Here is a 21,800-nt window from a genome sequence, read left to right on the forward strand (position 1 = left end):
TTTGGCATTAGTGATCAGAATTATTTATTACAAGTTTGAGCATTACCCACTAAACCATTTAATCACAATATTTTTGGCACTTATGACAGAAATAGTCAGGCATTAAATGTGAAGCTCCCTTACTTCAGTGCCTGGAGGTAACTAATCACTGTGGCAAAGATCTTCTGGGTGCAGAAGATGTATATCCCACCTTCCAGTGATTAGTTTGTCAAAGCCACAAGATCTATGAATATACTTATTTAACCTGTCAAAAGGATATAGTACAGCCTGAAAAGTCATCATCAAACCTGATGTAGCAGAAAATTTCTAACTATTGATTAGATTCAGACATCCATTTTAATCTGAACTTGTACTTTGGTGCATCAATAGGTCAAGTAGCCTATGAGCGCAACCCAATAATATTGGAATCTTGAGTCAGCAAGTTAATACTGAATACCTCAGATTATTTTCTCCTGGGATGACTTTTAAAAAGAAAGGAGGATTAGTATAAGTACAGAATAATAGACTGAGGTTGTGTTCAACCACATAATCTCTCTCCTCTTTTTTGGTCCAAGTTCTATGTGATGTACCAGGTGCAGGCAGGTATTTCAAGTCTTATATTCATCATTTCTGAAACAAAATTAAACAAAAGTAAGACTCTCAACTCATTCATCCATTAAAAAAATCAGATTTTTAGTATCAGAATGACCTGTGGAGTGGGAGAGGTTAAAAAAAAGAGAAAAAGCAAATTAAAATGGGATTTAACTAAACCTGCTGTCACTTCTGTCAAGAGAAGCTTAAATGAAAAAAGAAAAATAAATTAGACTCTCAACTCCCTGAAACGGCTATCACTCGGAGCATTTTATTCTGAAAGGAGGAAAACTTTTCTAAGGCCAATTTTTTTCTAAACAGTGGAATAGCATACCTACTGAGTTCACTTTGGAAAATGTTGTATAATTCTGGAAAATGTTGTATAATTTATCCTGCATGTCATGATGATAAGGCTGGATTTGTTGTTGTATTCCTTGTTGATGATATTATTAATAGGATTTTCAGCTATTTGGTTAAATGTTTTAGTGTGTGTGATTTATTTTTACTTTACTTTTGCATTATGCATTATTGATAACCGCCTCCTGCAACTTTTCCATCATATAGTTCCTCATAAGCAACCAAAAAAGAATCCATTTCCTTTATTTCCCCACCAACAGTAAAATCTTTTGTATGTATTACACCAAATTTCCAGAAGCAATTGGAATAGAGTCTTTAGGGAACTTAAGAAAACCAGCATTTCCAAATCTTTACATACTTGATGGGGTTACTCAGCAGGAGATACAGTGGTCATCAAAAACATGAAAAACATAACTTCTAGTTATGATTTTATTAACCAGAATGATAAAATACAAGGAGTTATTTTGCTTAAGTTATGTGTACGTGTTGCATTGTTTCTAACTACAGCCAAGATTATGTAATATGATAGTTCAATAATTAAACGAATTCAAATTAAACTGGATGATATGCATTAGGGGAAGAAAAGTCTATGTGTATGTATAAAACATTACAAAACTACTTTTACAAGAAACAATTTTCACTTGTAGCAAAATTGCCCATTTTTTATGCTGGATATAAAGGAAAAAATACAAAGCAGGGGATGTAATTAAATAAATGTACAGAGTACTTATCTCACTCAGGAACAATAACTTGCACGCTGTAGATTATATTTCTTCTCTGTGGGAGGAGTGCAGAGAAGTATCCCCACGTACTGTAGCTCACCTTCACACAAGTATGAGAACTCGGTGGATTTCCCCTTACCTGAAAACTCCAGCACTAGGAATATAGGGCAGTATAGGCAACTGAAGGTGGAATTCATCTCATGCAGCTTTAGACATCTAAAAATCTTTGGTCTCTAGTCTACACATCCATTACCAGCTTGTCCTGCTAGAGGCCATGCAAGGAGAGAGGCATCTTCTGAGGATGGTTCTTCTCACCTATTTTAAGATGGGTTGACTCCAGTTGACCCCACCTATGAAGATGCCTGGGTGTCTCCCTATTAACTATTGAGGGATCCTACTTCTAATATCTACAAATCCCATGTGAATAAAATGCCACTATAGTAGCTGAACCTTGTTTAAGGAAGCTGAACCTTCCTTATGGAAGGTGCTCCCTTAAATTAACTTCCAGTTCAAATAATCAACAATCTACACTCTCTATAAATAGTTGTCAGACTGCAAGGGTTTAAATTTTCCCTGTCCTGCTGTGGGAAAAGGGCAAGAAACCCATTCACAATGTGATCAGCTGGTGAGGGAATAATTCCTGCAGCCCCAGAAAAAACCTTCCAGGAGTAATGCAAGATATTCAGCAAGGTCCTACTGTGTTAGTCAGGGTCAAAACCATCTGACATAAAATATACTTAGGCTGCTATGGCTTCACTATCCTTTATGCTTTAATTTATGAAGTCTGCAACTACACATTTCATTATTCCAGATAAAGCCATTACACTTCCAAGACTCAAAATGAAGCTATCTGTGTATATAAACAAAAGTATTTTATGAATTAAAATATATCAATTTACAGATTCATATATATATATATACACACACTTTTAGGGATACACACACACACATATATTGATAGTGTGGTGTATTTACAGATGAATATTTTTATATGTCTTTTCCTACATAAATCCCTGTGCATTGGACATACGCATGTGACTAAATGCTCTGTGCAGATCCTTTTCCACAGGTAAAAGCATAACTCGGACCTAAAGATGTTTTTTTTCTTATTCTGTCTAAATTTTAGGTAAGAAATAGCTTCCTTCTCCTTGGAGTTGTCTGTAAAACCCTTCTTCCTCAATTACTCTTGCTTTTATGCAATAACAATGCTAAAAAATTTTTGAAGAGGAAAGCGATACAGTGATCTTTTATTTTCTTCTTTTGATTATTGTTGACAGTTACATGATTACCCTTCAGAGAAAATTTTTCAAACAACTTCTAAAGGTACTTTTGTTTTTTCCTTAAAACTTTACCTGACTTTTACTTCCAAACTTGTTCTGTTATTTAACTAAATACACCACTGAAAAAATGGTTTGCTAATTCCAAGGTGCACTTTTTTTGGTGACGCTCATTTTACTGACAGGAACTGAGTGGGAGGATCATCCTGTAACTACCAACATTTATTCAGCCCCATAACTTTAACTTGCAACTACTCGCTCAGGGGCTGGTGCCATCGGAGGAATTTTGGCTTTTTTGATCACGGGGAGGTTTACACAGCACCGGGCCTGCTGGTGACAGACGGAGTTCAGCTGTCTCACAGGGGGAAAAGGATCATGGCTCATGAATTGGCAGGGCTCATTGAGAGGGCTTTAAACTAGGTTTGAAGGGGGAAGGGGATAAAACCAGGCTCACTAGAGATGAGCCTAGGGGTGGTGTGCCGATGCTGGGGGCGAAATCGATAGCCCAGCTCAAGTGCATATACACCAACGCACGCAGCATGGGCGGCAAACAGGAGGAGCTGGAAGCCATTGTGCAGCGGGAGAGATATGACTTAGTCACCATCACAGAAACATGGTGGGGTGACTCTCATGACTGGAGTGCTGCAATGGATGGATATAGACTCTTCAGAAGGGACAGGCGAGGAAGGAGAGGCGGTGGGGTGGCCCTGTATGTTAGGGAGTGTTTCGATTGTATAGAGCTCAACGATTGTGATGATGATACGGTTGAGTGTTTATGGGTAAGGATGAGGGGGAAGGCCAACGAGGCAGATATCCTGCTGGGAGTCTGTTATAGACCACCCAACCAGGATGAAGGGGCCAATGAAGCATTCTATAAGCGGCTGGCAGAAGTCTCTCAATCGCTAGCCCTTGTTCTCGTGGGGGACTTCAACTTCCCGGATGTCTGCTGGAAATACAACACGGCAGAGAGGAAGCAGCCTAGGAGGTTCCTGGAGTGTGTGGAAGACAACTTCCTGACACAGCTGGTAACTGAGCCTACTAGGGGAGGTGCCTCGCTCGACCTGCTGTTTACTAACAGAGAAGGACTGGTGGGAGATGTGGTGGTCGGAGGCCGTCTTGGGCTTAGCGACCATGAAATGGTAGAATTCTCCATTCTCGGTGAAGTAAGGAGGGGGGCAGCAAAACCACAACCATGGACTTCCAGAGGACGGACTTTGGCCTGTTCAGGACGCTGGTTGAGAGAGTCCCTTGGGAGACGGTCCTGAAGGGCAAAGGGGTCCAGGAAGGCTGGACGTTCTTCAAGAAGGAAGTCTTAAAGGCGCAGGAGCAGACTGTCCCCATGTGCCGTAAGAGGAATGGGTGGGGAAGACGACCGGCCTGGCTGAACGGGGAGCTCTTGCTGGGACTCAGGAAAAAAAGGAGAGTTTACTGCTTGTGGAAGAAGGGGCAGGCGACTCAAGAAGAGTACAGGGATCTCGTTAGGTCGTGCAGAGAAGAAATGAGAAAGGCAAAAGCCCAGCTAGAACGCAATCTGGCCGCTGTCGTTAGAGACAACAAAAAATGTTTTTACAAATATATTAGTGACAAGAAGAGAGCCAAGGAGAATCTCCATCCCGTATTGGATGCAAGGGGGAACATTGTCACCGAGGATGAAAAAAGCCTGAGGTACTCAATGCCTTCTTTGCCTCAGTCTTTAACAGGCAGACCAGTTATCCTCAGGGTACTTGGCCCCCCGAGCTGGAAGACAGGGACGGCGAGCAGGATGAACCCCCCAAAATCCAAGAGGAAGCAGTCAATGACCTGCTACGCCACCTGGATGCTCAGAAGTCTATGGGGCCGGATGGGATCCACCCAAGAGTGCTGAGGGAGCTGGCAGAGGAGCTCGCCAAGCCGCTCTCCATCATTTATCAGCAGTCCTGGTTAACGGGGGAGGTCCCGGACGACTGGAGGCTTGCCAATATGACACCCATCTACAAGAAGGGCCGGAAGGAGGATCCGGGGAACTACAGGCCTGTCAGCCTGACCTCGGTGCCGGGGAAGATTATGGAGCGCCGGGGAAGACAATGGGGCGGTTCATCTTGAGGACGCTCACAAGGCATGTGCGGGACAACCAGGGGATCAGGCCCAGCCAGCACGGATTCATGAGAAGCATGTCCTGCTTGACCAACCTGATCTCCTTCTGTGACCAGGTGACCCGCCTAGTGGGTGAGGGAAAGGCTGTGGATGTGGTCCGCCTGGACTTCAGCAAGTCCTTTGACACTGTCTCCCACAGCATTCTCCTAGAGAAGCTGGCGGCTCACGGCTTAGACAGGTGGACTCTGCGCTGGGTCAAAAACGGGCTGGACGGCCGGGCCCACAGAGTGGTGGTGAATGGAGTTAACTCCAGTTGGCGGCCAGTCACGAGCGGTGTTCCCCAGGGCTCAGTTTTGGGGCCGGTCTTGTTCAATCTCTTTATCAATGATCTGGATGAGGGGATCGAGTGCACCCTCAGTAAGTTTGCAGACAACACCAAGTTGGGCGGGAGTGTTGATCTGCTCGAGGGTAGGAAGGCTCTGCAGAGGGACCTGGACAGGCTGGATCGAGGGGCCGAGGCCAACGGTATGAGGTTCAACAAGGCCAAGTGCCGGGTCCTGCACTTCAGCCACAACAACCCCATGCAGCGCTACAGGCTTGGGGAAGAGTGGCTGGAAAGCTGCCCAGCAGAAAAGGACCTGGGGGTGTTGGTCGACAGCCGGCTGAACATGAGCTGGCAGTGTGCCCAGGCGGCCAAGAAGGCCACTGGCATCCTGGCCTGTATCAGAAATAGTGTGGCCAGCAGGAGTAGGGAAGTGATCGTGCCCCTGTACTTGGCACTGGTAAGGCCGCACCTCGAATACTGTGTTTGGTTTTGGGCCCCTCACTACAAGAAGGACATTGAGGTGCTGGAGCGTGTCCAGAGAAGGGCAACGAGGCTGGTGAGGGGTCTGGAGAACAAGTCTGATGAGGAGCGTCTGAGGGAACTGGGGTTGTTTAGCCTGCAGAAAAGGAGGCTGAGGGGAGACCTCATCGCTCTCTACAACTCCCTGAAAGGAGGCTGTAGCGAGGTGGGTGTCGGTCTCTTCTCCCAAGTAACTAGCGATAGGACGAGAGGAAATGGCCTCAAGTTGCGGCAGGGGAGGTTTAGATTGGATGTGAGGAAAAATTTCTTTACTGAAAGAGTGGTTAAACATTGGAAGAGGCTGCCCAGGGAAGTGGTTGAGTCCCCATCCCTGGAAGTATTTAAAAGACGAGTAGATGAGGCACTTAGGGACATGGTTTCGTGGGCATGGTGGTGTTGGGTTGACGGTTGGACTCGATGATCTTAGAGGTCTTTTCCAACCTCAATGATTCTATGATTCTATGATTCTATGATACTCAGGAATAAGCTGCCAAACTAAAACCAGACAGTTTGGGCTGTACAAAAGGGGAGGGGAGGGAAAGAGAGAGGCCAAGGATGGAGTCTGTCTACTTTGGAACAGAGAGGAGGAGACTTTTGCTATACCATGTATTTGTGATGCATCTTCCAGGAAAGAGGAGGAGCCTTTTGCTATACCACGTATTTGTGATGCAGCTTTCAGGAAAGCAGGCAGTGGCAAAAGACTGTGGAGACTGCCGAAGGCATTTTGAGACAACCTGTTTGTGAATCAGCTGTGTCTTGCACAGTCACTTCTGTGAAAGTGGACCGAGCCATCTCCGGCCCAAGTCTATACACACCTGTGAATGACAGAATAAAGGACAATGCTGTTCCCTACGCATGTCTGAAGATCCTGTGGTCTGGTGACTCCCTCACAAAGCAGTCTGACAGCCATAATTTTGTGCCCTAGATGGATTGAAATGGAGCTGTTTGTTTGTTTGTTTGTTTGTTTATCTATTTTGGGGAACAAATCCTTATAAAGCAGCTGTAGGCTAAACACTAAGATAAATGGCGGGCAGAGGTAGTTGTTTAGAGTAGCATCTGCAGTAGCATATGTCAGAAGGGCTTAAAAAAAGAATTTATTTCAGCATTTCAGTTAGACTAATAATGCTAGCAAAGGGACTTTATTAAATAGAGAGGGAGTATGGATTTCAGAGACCATCAGTACAAGAGAATTATCAGACTGAGAATCTAAATATATTTAGGTCAAGGTTGGATTATAAATTCAGAAACAACTTCTTAATAGAGTATTTCCCTATTGATTCCTTTCCTTCTGACTCCCACTGAGTCTGCATCTGTTCCTCCTCTAAGTAGACAGAACATTGAATAGATGCAAATATGATGCAGTTTGTTGATTATATTCTTGGCTGTGTTTATCTGTTGGAAGTCTCACCATCAGGCAGTCAATTTAATCAAACAATAATCTTCAGTCAATGGTGATCTTTTATAAAAAATGTATCCATGGTGCCTGCTGTGTCCTGTATTTATTGAAGATGTATCTCTTCATGGGTTTTAACACAATTGTCTAAAAATGATAATCAAGAGGATTATTTGTAATAAAAAGCAGTACCACATGTAACTCTTTTGTCCTGTCCCAAGACAATATAGCTTTTCTTTGGGAACAGTTAACATCCCTCTGGTATGGGCCAGAATATTATTCATTACATTTCTGACATTCCCCATGGCTATGCAAAAGTATGAACAAATCAGCTCCTTTGCCAGTTCAGTGCTTTATTCTGAGCATTGAGGTTTGTTAGTTGAGCCAACCTAAATCTCTTGTTTTAGACTCTCTGCTACACCCATGATTAAATAGGGGGGAAGGCAGGGGAGTTTTCTGCCATTCCCTTTCCACTAAGAACTTCTCTAATCTTAGATAACATAGTATTTTAACATTCATAAAAAGTGTAGGCAAGTGGATGTTAAAAAAGAGTGAAAAATCAGAGCTGTTAGTATACTCACATTAGAGGTGAAAAAACTCATTTCCCACAGTAGTAATGGTAAGAGCTAGGGATAAGAATGAGTGTGAATTATAAAATGTGTATCCTTTTTCTCAGGTACTTTTGTTTTTATTGTTATTTTGAGGGCTCCCATCCTCTGGAAAGTCCTCCACCTTCTCCCCAGAAGCCACTACCCATAACGAAAGACTGGCTGATTTTCACCTTCCTGAGAGTGAAAAGGCCAAACCCACATTTTCAACTATCTCACTGTGCTCCATCAGGCAGGACATATGGCTGCCTAATTCTTTCTTGAAAACCCCTCAGCAATGAGGCTCCACAATGTGCCCCAGGCAATCTATTCTAATATTTCACTAGCTGTTAGGTGTTTTTGCTTAATAGGCAGCTTTGGCTATATTTGCTATAAATTACCCCATTGCTTTTTGTCCTACCTACACTGATATAGAGAGCAATTGCCCAATTGTTCTGCGCGTCTTGTATCTGACACCGCTGTCACGTCACACATTGGTCTTTTCATCCTTAATTTAAACATTCCCGTTTCATTCAATCTTTCCTGCAGGTCAGGTTTTCTAGACCTCTCTGGAGTCTCTCCAGTAGTTTCTGAAGGTTCTTGAAGGGCTGCCAAAAATCAGAGAAATACTCATCTGAGAGGAGCAGAAAGATCATTTGTCTGTACAATATCTGCACTTTTCACAGCAGCATGACATTTGTGACTCATGTTGTTCCTGTAATCCACCATAACCTGTAGGTCTTTTTCTAAAGGACTGACATCAGCATAGTTCAATTTTTAGACCTGATTTTTTTTTCCCAGTGTAACTGATTATACATGCCTGTGTGCAGAGCAATGTGTTCTCTGTACTGAATTACATCTTTTTCGCACCAATTTGCCAAGACTGTGTTAAACTCTGTGTATATATTCCTGGCAGTCCTCCCAACCTTGGTATGATCTCCAGATTTAATAATAACATTCTGTATCAGCCAGACATTAATAAATTTATTAAGTAGAACTGGATCAGGACAAGTCCTGAAGAAACCAGGTTGGTATGCCCTTCAATGAGACAGTGAAAACATGTTCTCTGAACATGCTTTTTCTCTAGCCACAAGGCTTCTTGTGATAGAATAAATCTGATGCATTCAACCTTTGCTTTTCTTCCACTCAGGCCCCCCAAAAGCTGCCAGTAGGCATCTGGTTTCACTAGGCCATCCACTAAGCTACCTCAGGTAATTGATATTTTCAATAACATTCATGTCAGAATACAATTTTCCAAGTATTTAAAAGTGGGGCTTTTTTAACTATACTACAATATTTAATTTAAAAAAACACAGAAAAATAATCTCTTTTTAAAAGTTGCTTTACATAAGAGGAAATAAACGTAATTAACCTTTTTCTCAAGAACAGTAAAAAAGATTATATTCACCTACTTCCTTTCTCCCTTTTGTGTCTATGCAAGTGATACTTATAACTGATACTATATTTGTGTTAATACCATCAGACAGCAGATCTGCAGAGACTATAGGTCCTAAATAAGTCATGGACTGCATTGCAAGAAGTGTAAAAAATGCACAGTAGTAAACCTATTATTCTTGACAAAAGGCGGTCAGGGAAAATTGCTGCAAAATGTACTTCATTAAGTTCCAAATGATATTTGTAACTTCGTATTATATCAGAAAGATTTTTTAAGCCATAAAACTTTGCATGCCTAGCTCTGTGTTCACTCATTTTATACACATGCTCAACTGGAATTATTAGTGTCCTGATTAAATGCCATCATCATCTCTTTTCCTCTAGCTGTAGAAATATGCCTTTGCATGCTTTGCAAGGATGGAATAGAAAGAAACCAGCAGACTAAATGCTTACTAGGGGTAAGGAAAACAAATATATCTGAAGTAGAAGCTTCATATCTCCAGTCTCTAACTCCAGATGATTTGTACGAAATCTTTGTCAGCAGAAGAATGCATGCTTAAAAGTTAGTAATTTTTAAAACCATTATTTAGTTTAACATTTTCTTCATTTACCAGAGCTGTTGTAGGGCCATGGAAGTGTAGAATAAACAAAAAATCACTTAGATAAACTTAAAAACTGAAGTTTCATTTTCATACTGAGGACTTAAATGTGTTGTATCAATGTAGCTAGTAATAGAATCATAAAATAATTTAGGTTGCTTTGAACGTTATCTGGGTCAACCTGCTACTCCAGAGATAACATCAGACAAGGTTGCTCAGGGCACTGTCCAGTCATGTTTTGAAAGTTTTCAAGGATGGAGATCTCACAACCTGTCTGGAAATCTGTGGCAGGGTCTGACCAACCTCACTATGAAGATTTTTGTCTTATATCTAATCCGAGTTCACATTATTGCAGCTTGTGTCCATTGCCTCTTGTGTTTTTTCTTGTGCACCTCCAAGAAGTGTCTTGCTTTGTCTTCCTTTTAACTAACCACTAAGTTGTTGAAGACAGCAGCTGTCTCCTTGAGCCTTCTTCCAACCTCTCCTTCTGCATCATGAAACTTCTCCCCCTACATCATTTCAGCCTGCTGTTTCAAAGGACTCCTGGCTTTGTTCTTGATCCCAGTGAAGCAAAAGGGACTTAGCAAAGCTGTGCTTTTGTGGAATCATGGCCATAAACCAGAGAACCATTTCAAAGGAGACACTTAATGAACAATTAATAGGTATTCTGGGCAAGGTTTTTAGTTTTGTTACAGCTAACAGCTTATACTGTCAGCTGTGTGAGGCTTTTGCAACTCAGTATCAAGAGCTGGTGTCTCAAAGCCTAGCTCCATGTGCCTGTTTTGCAAACTTGGGAAAGGCGCACTCTCCAGAGTGCCGAGGGCAAAATCTGTTCCTAGCTCAGTATGATGTACAGAAAGGATTGCTGACCTAATAAGGATTTTTTTTTTCCTTTAAAAGTAAACAATACTTCATAGACATGACTGTATTTCAGTAACCTATAGGACCATTGACACCTATTTAAAAAGATCTCAAGATTAGATCTAGACTGGATTTTCAAAGCTGTTCAGGCATTTGGAGAGGCATTTTTAATTTTCTAGGTGAGCTGCCTACAGTCTTTGAAGAATAAAAAATGCTAGTAGGTACCCAGTATCTGATTATTTAGGCAATTATGTGCTTTGGTGCCAGTTCCATGTGGCCTTAATTCTACTAGTACTGCTTAATGACAAGAAGTATATAAAGTATCAGATCTAAATAACATCATAATAGTTTATATCCAAGAACAATGTTTTTTCTTTTACTTTTTAAAAAATACCTTACTCCTTTTTTGGTATTGACAGTATTGATGAGAAAAATAGTTTCAGGGCTGTACATCTAAAGGAAATGTTATTTTTCTAAAACACGGATCACTTTATATTAAGTATATGGCCAGTTGCCAAATGCTATTTGGCATTCCTCCTCCAAAAAACAAAGAATTATCTGAAATATTTTCTTTATAAGTTATCTGTTAGTCGTTACAGTTCACTGCCCTGTTGATCTAGTGAGTAAATCTGTCTTCTGCGGAGCTGGAAAACCTGCAATTCACACATCTGATCTTATTTCACTAATTGAGTGACCCTCTTTCCTCTCAGATGACAACTTCTGGCTTCAAGCAAACATTGTGCTGCTTTGTCAAAGCCTTTTTCACATTTCTACTGAATGGCCTGTTTGATTCCCATTATAGTCTGGTAATGTACAGTACATGAAACAAAATTAGTCAGAAAGCCAGTGTTGGGCTGTTACATTCTGTGACTAGCAATAATGAAATGCATGTGCATACATTTTCTTTCCTTTTTTTTTTTTCTCATTTGAATACATGTTAGAGAATTATAAAGGGCCTTCCTCTGAACGTTCAAAAATAATGTTGACATAGAATGTCATTCACTTTAAGTCTGAGCTTTAGCAACTATTCCTGGCTGGCTTGGTACATCTGTGAAGTGCTGTTGAATTGGTCAAGACCAGAATGGCTGGAGGAAGATTTCAACCTGTCTAGCTGAATTTGCATGAAAGAGCTATCCGGTGTCCTGAGGGCTTTTGTTTGTTTGTTTGCTTTTTTTAATTTTTTTTTTTTCTTTTTTCTCATTTGGAATATATTAAGTTTGATATTGGAAAGGAAAATAAAGATACCCAAATGTCAGCTTATGCTGAGCTTGAGAGAAGTGAGATAAGTGAGAGTCTTCTTCAGATCTTCTGAATTTATCACTTAGTTTCAATATTATATGACCATATCCTGACGGGTTCAACAGACACTTGCAAAGAAGGCAACTCAGAATCAATCCCACTTTCCTTTGTCCTGGAGCAGGGTTTTGAATCCTGATATCTCACGTAACAATGTATTCTTCTGGCTATAATACTCTCTCCTCTGCATTTTGAGTGTCTTCTTTCCAGTTTTTCATATTGAAACTATTTAATTTTGAATTGCAAATGCCATGACAGGTAGAACTTGAACTCAGGTCTCCCAGCTTAGCACCCACCAGGCTGCAAAATCATTCTCCTACGTGGCCTGGCATATTCAGTGCCAACTATCCCATTTACTTTTGCTGAAAGTTTCTGTTTCCATAACTGCAGTAGTGAAGCTATAATGCTTATCATTTGTGAGTTCATTTCACATAGCTCCAGCTTAGCATTGGGCCAAGATTAGAGAGCAACAGGAAGCCTTTAGAAAGTTTTCCCAGTAAAACTGTAATTATTTTAATTTTATTGTTTAGAAGATATTGGACCCTTCCTCATGGTTGAATTCAGCGCTTTACTGCAATATGTATTATTAAAAGCTATAATTTTGTTGGAAAAGTAGTTGATTGACAACAGTTACAACAATGTGAGTTACTATCATTTATGAAAAAAATGGTTTAAGTTTGCCTATGTATAAATGCAATCAAAACCTTCCATACTTCATCAGATTTCTATTTATGGCCTAATCTTGCACTAGATCAGAAGTGCAAGTGCATCCCAATGCAACTAAATTGTGAGCCAGCCCAGTCCTGGAATTTGATACGGATCATGTTCTAACACTTTATAATTATTTTATTGCATTCAAAATAAGTAATTGCCAGAGCAAAGAAGCTATTCTGAGGAACTAAACAAAGCAATAAGATATAATAGGCAAATGCCATTGTTTGAGGCTTGTACTTCTTTTTTAATTTCCATTTCTGTAAAGTGAAAAATGCCATTAATTTTAATTTTAATTTAAAATACAGAAGTTTGACAGACTACTACATGTCTTTTTAATAATATAAGGAGCTTATTGCTGTTTGAGTTCAAGATTTTGCTTTCCTTTTAATTTACAGTGGTATATAACTTCAGGTTTGATAGCCTGAGCTGGTGTTCTTGCAGCTTTTTATGTCGCTTGATTATTTTTTTCTTTAAATAACAAATTATGTCATACAAAAAATATCACAGTAATGTAATCTTGTCCTCTAAAATATATTTTTATATTTCCTCTATAGATTGCTCTCCCTGGTCCATTATAAAAAAAGATAATTCAGTTGTATAGCTTACATTCATGAGTGATAAAATTCATATATGTCGTTTATGATGTTTTCTTTTTTGTTTGATGTTGACATTGCTAGTACAAGGTTTCCATACTTATGACTTGAGAAACTGAAAAGTTCATTTGCAGTATTACCATTAAGAAGAAAAAAAAAAACTGAAAAAGTTATAAAAGTGAAATATTCGATTATCATACTCTTGTTGCTACTTCATGGAAGAAATATCCTTGTGAAGGGAACTGAGAACACAGCATGCCATTGCATGTTATACAGGTTTTAACCTGAGAGCAAAATCAAGGATATTAGAACTGACAATACCTTTATCTAAAACTGGATTTTAGACAAATTATGTTTTGTTGTTATTGGACTTTATCTGCCTTTTGAATCAAGCGCTACTTTGGAAGACTTAAACTCTTGAAGTAAGCTATCCAGATAAGCAAGTGAAGAAGACGACGCCTAAGTATCAACATACTGTTATGAAAACTTTACTCCTGTTTTATGGTTATTGTTGTCTGTAATATTTTCATTCTTTATCTATTTCTTCTGGTTTATATGTTGAAATGTATCTTTTTTAAAAATTTAAGATGACAGCAGAGAGAGAAACTGATAAAAATGTAGAATTTAAACATCTTTGCACAAGTTTAAGTCTATCTGAACAGATGAATTAACTGTAATACTCAAATTTGGTTAACTGTTAACAATACAAAGGAGTGTGACAGATAAAGATTAATTTGCAACAAACCAAATGTTATGCTAAAAAAGGTCTTAACATAACAACAACGACGACAACAAAAACACCCTCCCCCCAAAAATAGAGAAGGTATCATTACATTTTAGTTTCCTGAACAATTAAAACAAACTTTCATCTTGTTGGGAGTCCTGAGAATCAGTTGAGCTCAGACATTACATTTTTTAAGACTGTTAGAAGTTCTGCTAAAGTCGTATTACAACACTGTGCCTTTCATATTGGTATGCATCTGCTTCTATTTCTCATGTACATCAAGGAAGATAATTTCCATGAAATCTTCATGTGGTTAAATGCAACAAATCTTTCCATTGTCAAACCACAGCAAAAGTCTGTCAAGTATTGCTACAGTTTATTGAATTAGAATGTTCTAAGTGAACATCCTCTGGAGCTTATAGGGGTTGGCAGTGGACTGACTGAATAGGAAAAATCAACCAGGCAGTTGACAGAGCAGACAAGGCAAAAGTTGGAGGAAAAAACCATAAGCTCTAACCATATATATCTTTCAGCTACCCCTAAAAGATGGATGTATGCCAGGACATAAGGAGAGTCTGGGCATAAGCATACTGTTCATGTTGCTTAAAGGAATCCACAAACACTTATTGATATATTTGGAAACCGGTCTCATTCCTTGTTATGAATTCTCATCAAGATTGTTATTAAGTTTTTCGTTATGGTAGCACAATTTCTTATTGTGGTAATGTTAGCTAACTGCTAAATGCCCACCTAGCTGCTCACTCATTCCCTCTCCTCAGCAGGAGCGGGGAAGGGAAATGGGAAAAAAACCAAGAATGAGAAAGCTAGTGGGTTGAGATAAAGACAGGGACATTGCTTACCAGTTATCAACAAGGGCAAAGCAGATTTGACTTGGGGAAAATGAATTTAATTTATTGTCAACTAAAATAGATTCAGCTAGTGAGAAACAAAGACAAACATTAAAACATCACCTTTCCTCCCCCCTCTCCAGGCTCCACCTCACTCCTTCACTCCAAACATATCTACCCAGCCTCAGTGGTGTAGGGAGGGCTGGTGCAGGGAGAGGGCTTAACTGTGTCCTGCGGTGGGTCCATTTTGGAGCTGGCTGGAACCAACTGCGTCCAGCACGGGGCAGTCCCTGATCTCTTCTCAGAGGCCATGCCTGCAGCCCACTCCTACTGTCAACACATTGACACCTGCATCCAATGTACTCTCTGAATTTGACTTTACATTGCATTCGATTTCATACTATTTAACTTTTTTCCGAGAAAGTTTTTTGTTTTAGTAGGTATTATGCCATCAACACAAAATAAGTGTGAAGATGAGTATGATTTATTCCTAGAAAAAGAATAATTTTAAGACTTTGGAAGAATAATACTTCTAGTTATGTCAGTGTAATTATTCTTATAATATACAACTGTTTGCACACATCAGAATAAATCCCTTTTCAATAATGTCAGTAACATAGATTACCACTCCTGAAGACTAAACCCAGAACTCTTATACTAAAATGTAAATAAAACTGCATTGCTACTGTGAAAAGTAAAAGCTTTCTGTGTATGTATGCATTTACACACAAAAATGAGTTAAAAGGGGTTTTCTTTCAGTGATTTCAAAAAGTGGTGTTTTCATATTCAAACTAGTATTTTGGTTTAAGCTTTGGATGAAAGTTTAAGGATGAGTTTGTGTTTTCTCACACCAGTTCACCTGCCATCCCAAGTCACTGTCTACAAGCTTGGGAGTAAAATGGTCTATTGAGTGATCTTCCCTGGTTCTCTGGTCTTATTTTGGTCCTTACGCTCAATGGATTTCATTCAATTTTAGGGTTGACTGCCAGTGCTCTATCTTTTTAGCTGTTCAAGGGAATACCTCAAGAAAAACATTGAAAAGGTCATTTCCATAGTTTCCCTGCAAACATATTGCCCTGCGTGATAAAGTCTCAAACACTGAATACGGACTTGTTAGTAACTGTTTTCTTCCGTCTCTGAGACAGGTAACGAGACAGGATAATAATAAAGAGGTTACTTTGTCTTCAAAATGTCTTGAAATGTTTTAATTGTCTATTTGATGGGATTTTCTAGAAAGTTGAAAGAAAGACACTTTTGCAGTATCTCTAATTGAAGTAGCAGACTCCTTGGAAAGGTTCGAAGCTATAGTGGTGGAGCATTTCAAATTATCTTTGAGATAAGAATTGCACAGCATTTGAAGTAACATGCAACAGAAAGGTAAAATGAAAGTGATCATTTAGCTTTTTAGGTTTGGAGGTTTTTTGCTCAGAAGATTCCATCATGTTTTGGCATTATGGAAGATTCCAAATACATTTGCTGAGTAAAAATAATTTCCTGACATGATTCTAGGAAGCACAGCAGGTATTTAACAAAAAGTTTAGCGCTTTAGGATTGTTACAATTGACATTCAGTGCCAGAAGTAAGCCATCCAATTCTGGAAGAGAAATTCTAGAGTCGGACATGCTCATAGGTTCTTCGTTTCATGCTTTAAAACAGATGACAGATAGAACTTAATGTCTGTATCTTTCCCTCATAAATATCTGTCTCAAGGCTGTAGCTGTGCACCTAAATGAAACTTGAACCAGATTCTGATCTTCCTCCAGCAGTTTTCTGTCCAGCTTCTCTTACTGAGTAATAAATTAAAATGTAATGACACAGGAGTCAAGAAGGTCAGATATGATGACTTAGTGGTTCTTTTTTGCCTTAAAGTCTATAAATCTGGGAATCCATCTATCTATACTGGAAGCCATGACTGGCAGAAACTATTTTTTTGAAAGTTCCAGATCACTGGTGCTGTTTTTCCAAAGAAGGATAGACATTTTATGGTGAAAGATGAAGCAGAAAGGCATAAACATAATTCTTCTCCGTTTCCATTTTCTTTTTGTCCCTTGAATACACGTGTAATGAATATGCCTGGGACAGAATTAAATTCCTCCTCAGCAGCCCACATGGTGCTGTGCTTTGCATTTGTGGCTAAAACAGTGTTGATACGCCAATGTTTTGGCTGTTGTTGAACAGTGCTTGCATAGCATGAAGGCTTTCTCTTTCTCCTCCCCTGCCCAAAGCAGGCTGGGGTTGGAAGTGGACACAGCTGCAACATCTGATCCAAACTGACCAAAGGGATATTCTATGCTATATGATGTCATGCTCATCAACAAAAGCTCAAGGAAAGGAGGAGGAAGAAGGGACATCTTTGGTTATGGCATTTGTCTTCCCAAGCAACAGTTACATGTGCTGAGGCCTGGTTTCCAGGGAAATGGCTGGACATCACCTGCTAATGGGAAGTAGTGAATGAATTCCTCTTTTTGCTTTGCTTGTGTGGGCAGCTTTTGCCTTCTTTATGAAACTGTCACTATCTCAATTCACGAGCCTTTTAACTTTCTTTCTGTTTTCTTCCTATCCTGTGGGAGAGGTGACTAAGTGAGGGATACCGTGGGGGTTTGGCTGCTGTCTGGGGTCACCCCACCACAATTTGTAATTATGGTTAATTTTCCCTCTTGTTAGACTTATTCAGCAGAATAAGCAGGGGATGCATGAACAAGGTGGCCTACTGAATTTGAATCCTGTTGTGGTTTAACCTCAGTTGGCAACTGAGCACCACACAGCCGCTCACTCACTCCTCCCCCAGCCCCCCGGTGGGATGGGGGAGAGAATTGGAAGAGTAGAAGTGAGAAAAAGTCATGGGTTAAGATAAAAACAATTTAATAATTGAAATAAAATAATAATAGCAATAATAATAATAATAATAATAATAATAATAATAATAATAATGTAATGATAATAATAATAATAATACACAAAGCAAGTGATGCACAGTGCAATTGCTCACCACCCGCTGACCGATGCCCAGCCAGTCCCCAAGCAGCGGCCCCCCCGGCCAGCTTCCCCCAGTTTATGTACTGAGCATGAGGTCACATGGTATGGAATGCCCCTTTGGCCAGTTTGGCTGTGCCCTCTCCCAGCTTCTTGTGCACCTCCAGCCTTCTCAGTCGGTAGAGCATGGGAAACTGAAAAGTCCTTGACTAGTGTAAGCACTGCTTAGCAACAACTAAAACATCGGTGTGTTATCAACATTATTCTCATCCTCAATCCAAAACACAGCACTGTACCAGCTACTAGGAAGGAAATTAACTCTATCTCAGCCGAAACCAGGACAAATCCTAAGTTTGATTGACTTTACTCTGTATGAAAATACGGAAAGTTATTATTAATCTGAAATTATGGGCAATTAGAAGTTCAGGAGAATATATACATATCTCAACCCAGTATCTTTATACAACTGTCTTTTTTAATGTGATATGAACAATGGATTGAAGCACTAATCTGCCTGTTCATGTTCTGTCAGGAAAACAAACTGCACAAGCCTTAGTCCTTCAAATTTAAAGGGATGTAGAAGCTGATGAAATTTTGTTTATATATAACAAGAGAGCATTTAAGACTCACTTGCCTAGATTTTTTTTTAAAGCATAAGACAGAAAGTAATGGAAGAAAAGAAATTGAATCCTTCATGTGCTGCCATTTTTATAGCGTGTATTTGTGCACAAAATGTGTTTATGAAAGTCTCTAGTATAGTATTTATTGCCAAGTCACCAGCAAAGCAGTTAAAGTAATGTCTCCAGGTTTTCTTTGTCTTCTACAGCCAAACAAAAGAATACCTGGGAAACATTCTAAGTCAGTTCAAAAGCTTTATACACTCTGAGTGAAAAAAACATCCTTTTAATGAAACCTAAGAATTGCCTTTGAGACAACACTGAAATTATTATGAGCTTTTCAAAAGCTTATCTTAATACAAAGTTTATATAGGTTTACAGATGTATACTGCTTTCTACAGATGGAACTCATTCCCTGTATTGAGGATATCATTAGAGTTATCTGTGATCAGCCTTGTTTCTTAATAAGACTGAGATGACCAAATACATTTTAATCTTTTATTTTTATGGAGTGGGTAAGAAAGGCTGGAATTTTGGAATACATCCAAATAGGTAGAGGTATAGATAGATGAACACATCCAGATAGACACAAGATACAGATATATAAAAGATTTATCTTTTGGAGAAAACAGACCAAATTCCTCTGGATCGGAGGAAACTAATGATTTTCTCAGTTTTTTTCAAATTACATTACGAAGAACTGCTGTAATAACTTTTTGTTTTGCGTCTTTGAGACAAATACTTGATACACTGCATGACTGTTACTTTCTGTTCTAATTCATCGCATCCAACAGGTTGACAATTGAAACCTTGTTAGTTCTCCCGAGTCAGCCAGTATGAGAGGTGGTTTGCACATGACCAGCCCATTACATTTTTATCCAGTAAATTCCTTGGATCAGAGCAAAATAATTTATTTGTTCTTTGGTTTTCTGAAAAGGTTTAGCAAAGTGTAGAAGATGCAGTAAAAAAGAAGCAAGTGTTATGCACAAAAGAAAAAGGTTATTTTTCCTATTTCAAAAGTTAGTTTGAATGATGTCCTTGAAAACTGTTTTTGTTTACATTATCAGAGACTGAAGACTAAATAAAACACACTTGTCCTTCTCTAGCAGTCTGCCTCTATTCTCACCTTTAGGGACCTTTTCTAGGAATGGCCACCGTTAATTCTCTTTCACTGTTCATACACATCCTGCTCTTGTGGTGAATTCACGTTTAGCCATCTAAGGTGATGCAGAAATATCATGAGTTTTCCCTGGCCAAGACCTGAGTCAAATGCAAAGAGGAGCTGACTGTGATGAGTCATGGCAAAAAGAACAACAAAAGCAAGAACTGATAATAAGTGAATCCTGACATGGGCCATAGATCAGCAGCTAAGAGGAAAACAGTGCCTGACACTGCTGAAAAGGTATATCACAGTGGTGTTGTGGACTGATCTGATCGGCAGCCTATGTCAACATCTGGCTATAAAACCCCTCAGCAGTATAGAGCAGGACAGGGTGTTGGGGGGGACATTCTTAAATGGATGTTTCACACCATGTAAAGAGAGGCAAGGGGCTGAGGTGGAATGGCTATGCATCAGTGTTGAGCTACTCACACTGGTTGTAGGGAGTATCGTGTTCCCTGGGCTCAGTTGCACCATGTTTTCAGAGATGCAGCCAAAGCAGGTCTCAGCAGGTGGCAGGTGTGTGAGGGTGAGTGTGACTGAGTCTGGAATACAGAAGTGGAATTTCCTGTATTTCAGCTTGAGCCTGTTACCTCTTGTCCTTTCAATGGGCACCACCGAGAAGGGTCTGGCCTCGTCTTCTTCATTCTTTTGCAACAGGTATTTATACACATGGATAAGATCCTTCTAAACCTTCTACTCTCCAGGCTGAACAGTTCCAGATCTGTCAGCTTTTCTTCATATGAAAGATGCTCCCGTCCCTTAATCATCTTTGTGGTTTTTCTCTGGACTTGCCCCAGGAAACCTGTATCTTTCTTGTACTGGGGAGTCAGGAATGTACCCAGTACTCCGGAAGTATCTCATCAGTGACAAGGATCACCTCCCTCAACCTGCTGGCAACGCTCCTCCTAATGTAGCCCAGGACACTGTTGGCTGCCTTTGCCAAGAGGGCACATCATTGGCTTATGTTCAACTTGTCAACCAGAACCTACTAGTCCTTCTCTTACTCCCCAGCTGTACAGGTACATAAGGTTACTCCTGCCCAGGTGCAAGACTTGACATTTCCCTTTGCTGAACTTCATGAGATTCCTCTCAGACCAATTCTCCAGCCTGTTGAGGTCCCTCTGAATGGCGGCACAACCATCAGTCGTATCAGCCACTCTGCCCAGTTTTGTATCATCTGCAAACTTGCTGAGGGTGCGCTCTGTCCCAACGTGCAGGTCATTAATGAAGATGTCAAACAGTATAGGACCCTGTATTGAACCCTGGGGTACATGACTAGTGACTGGCCTCCAGCTGGACTCTGTGCCACTGATCACAATGATCTGGGCCTGGCTTTTCAGACAGTTTTCAATCCACCTCACTGTCCACTTATCTAACCTGTACTTTGTCAATTTGTCTATAAGGATTTTATGGGAGACAGTGTCAAAAGCCTTACCAAAGGTGAGGTAAATAACATCCACTGCTCTCTCTTCATCCACCAAGCTAGTCACCTTGTTGTAGAAGGTTATCAGATTGATATCAAGAATAATTTTCTCTTCATGAATCCATGCTGACTTCTCCCAATCACCTTCTTGTCCTTCAATTGTCTGGAAATGGTTTCCAGGATTAGTTGCTCCATCACCTTCCCTGGGACTGAGGTGAGGCTGACCAGCCTGTAGTTGCCCAGATCTTCCTTCTTGTCCTGGTTGATTGGAGTGACACTTGCTGTCTTCCAGTCTTCAGGAACCTCTCTGATTCACCATGATATTTCAAAGATAATAAAGAGTGATCTTGCAATGACATTGGCCAGCTCCCTCAGCACTTGTGCGTGAATCTCATCAGGCCCCATGGACTTAGTGTATTGGGTTTGCGTGGTAACGTTTTGGTGGAATTTTGGAATACATCCAAATAGGTAGAGGTATAGATAGATGGGCTACAGGGGTGGCTTCTGTAAGAAGCTGTTAAAAGCTTCCCCTATGTCCAGTAGAGCCAATGCCATCCGGCTCCAAGATGGACCCACCGCTGGCCAAGGCTGAGCCAATCAGCAACAGTGGTAGCACCTCTGTGATAACATATTTAAGAAGGGGGGAAAAAACCTGCTGTGCAACCAGCAGCAGTCAGAAGAATGGAGTGAGAATATGTGAGAGAAACAACTCTGCAGACACCAAGGTCAGTGAAGAAGGAGGGGGAGGAGGTGCTCCAGGCACTGGAGCAGA

Source organism: Aptenodytes patagonicus, chromosome 1, assembly GCF_965638725.1.
Source record: "Aptenodytes patagonicus chromosome 1, bAptPat1.pri.cur, whole genome shotgun sequence".
Classification (NCBI taxonomy): Eukaryota; Metazoa; Chordata; class Aves; order Sphenisciformes; family Spheniscidae; genus Aptenodytes; species Aptenodytes patagonicus.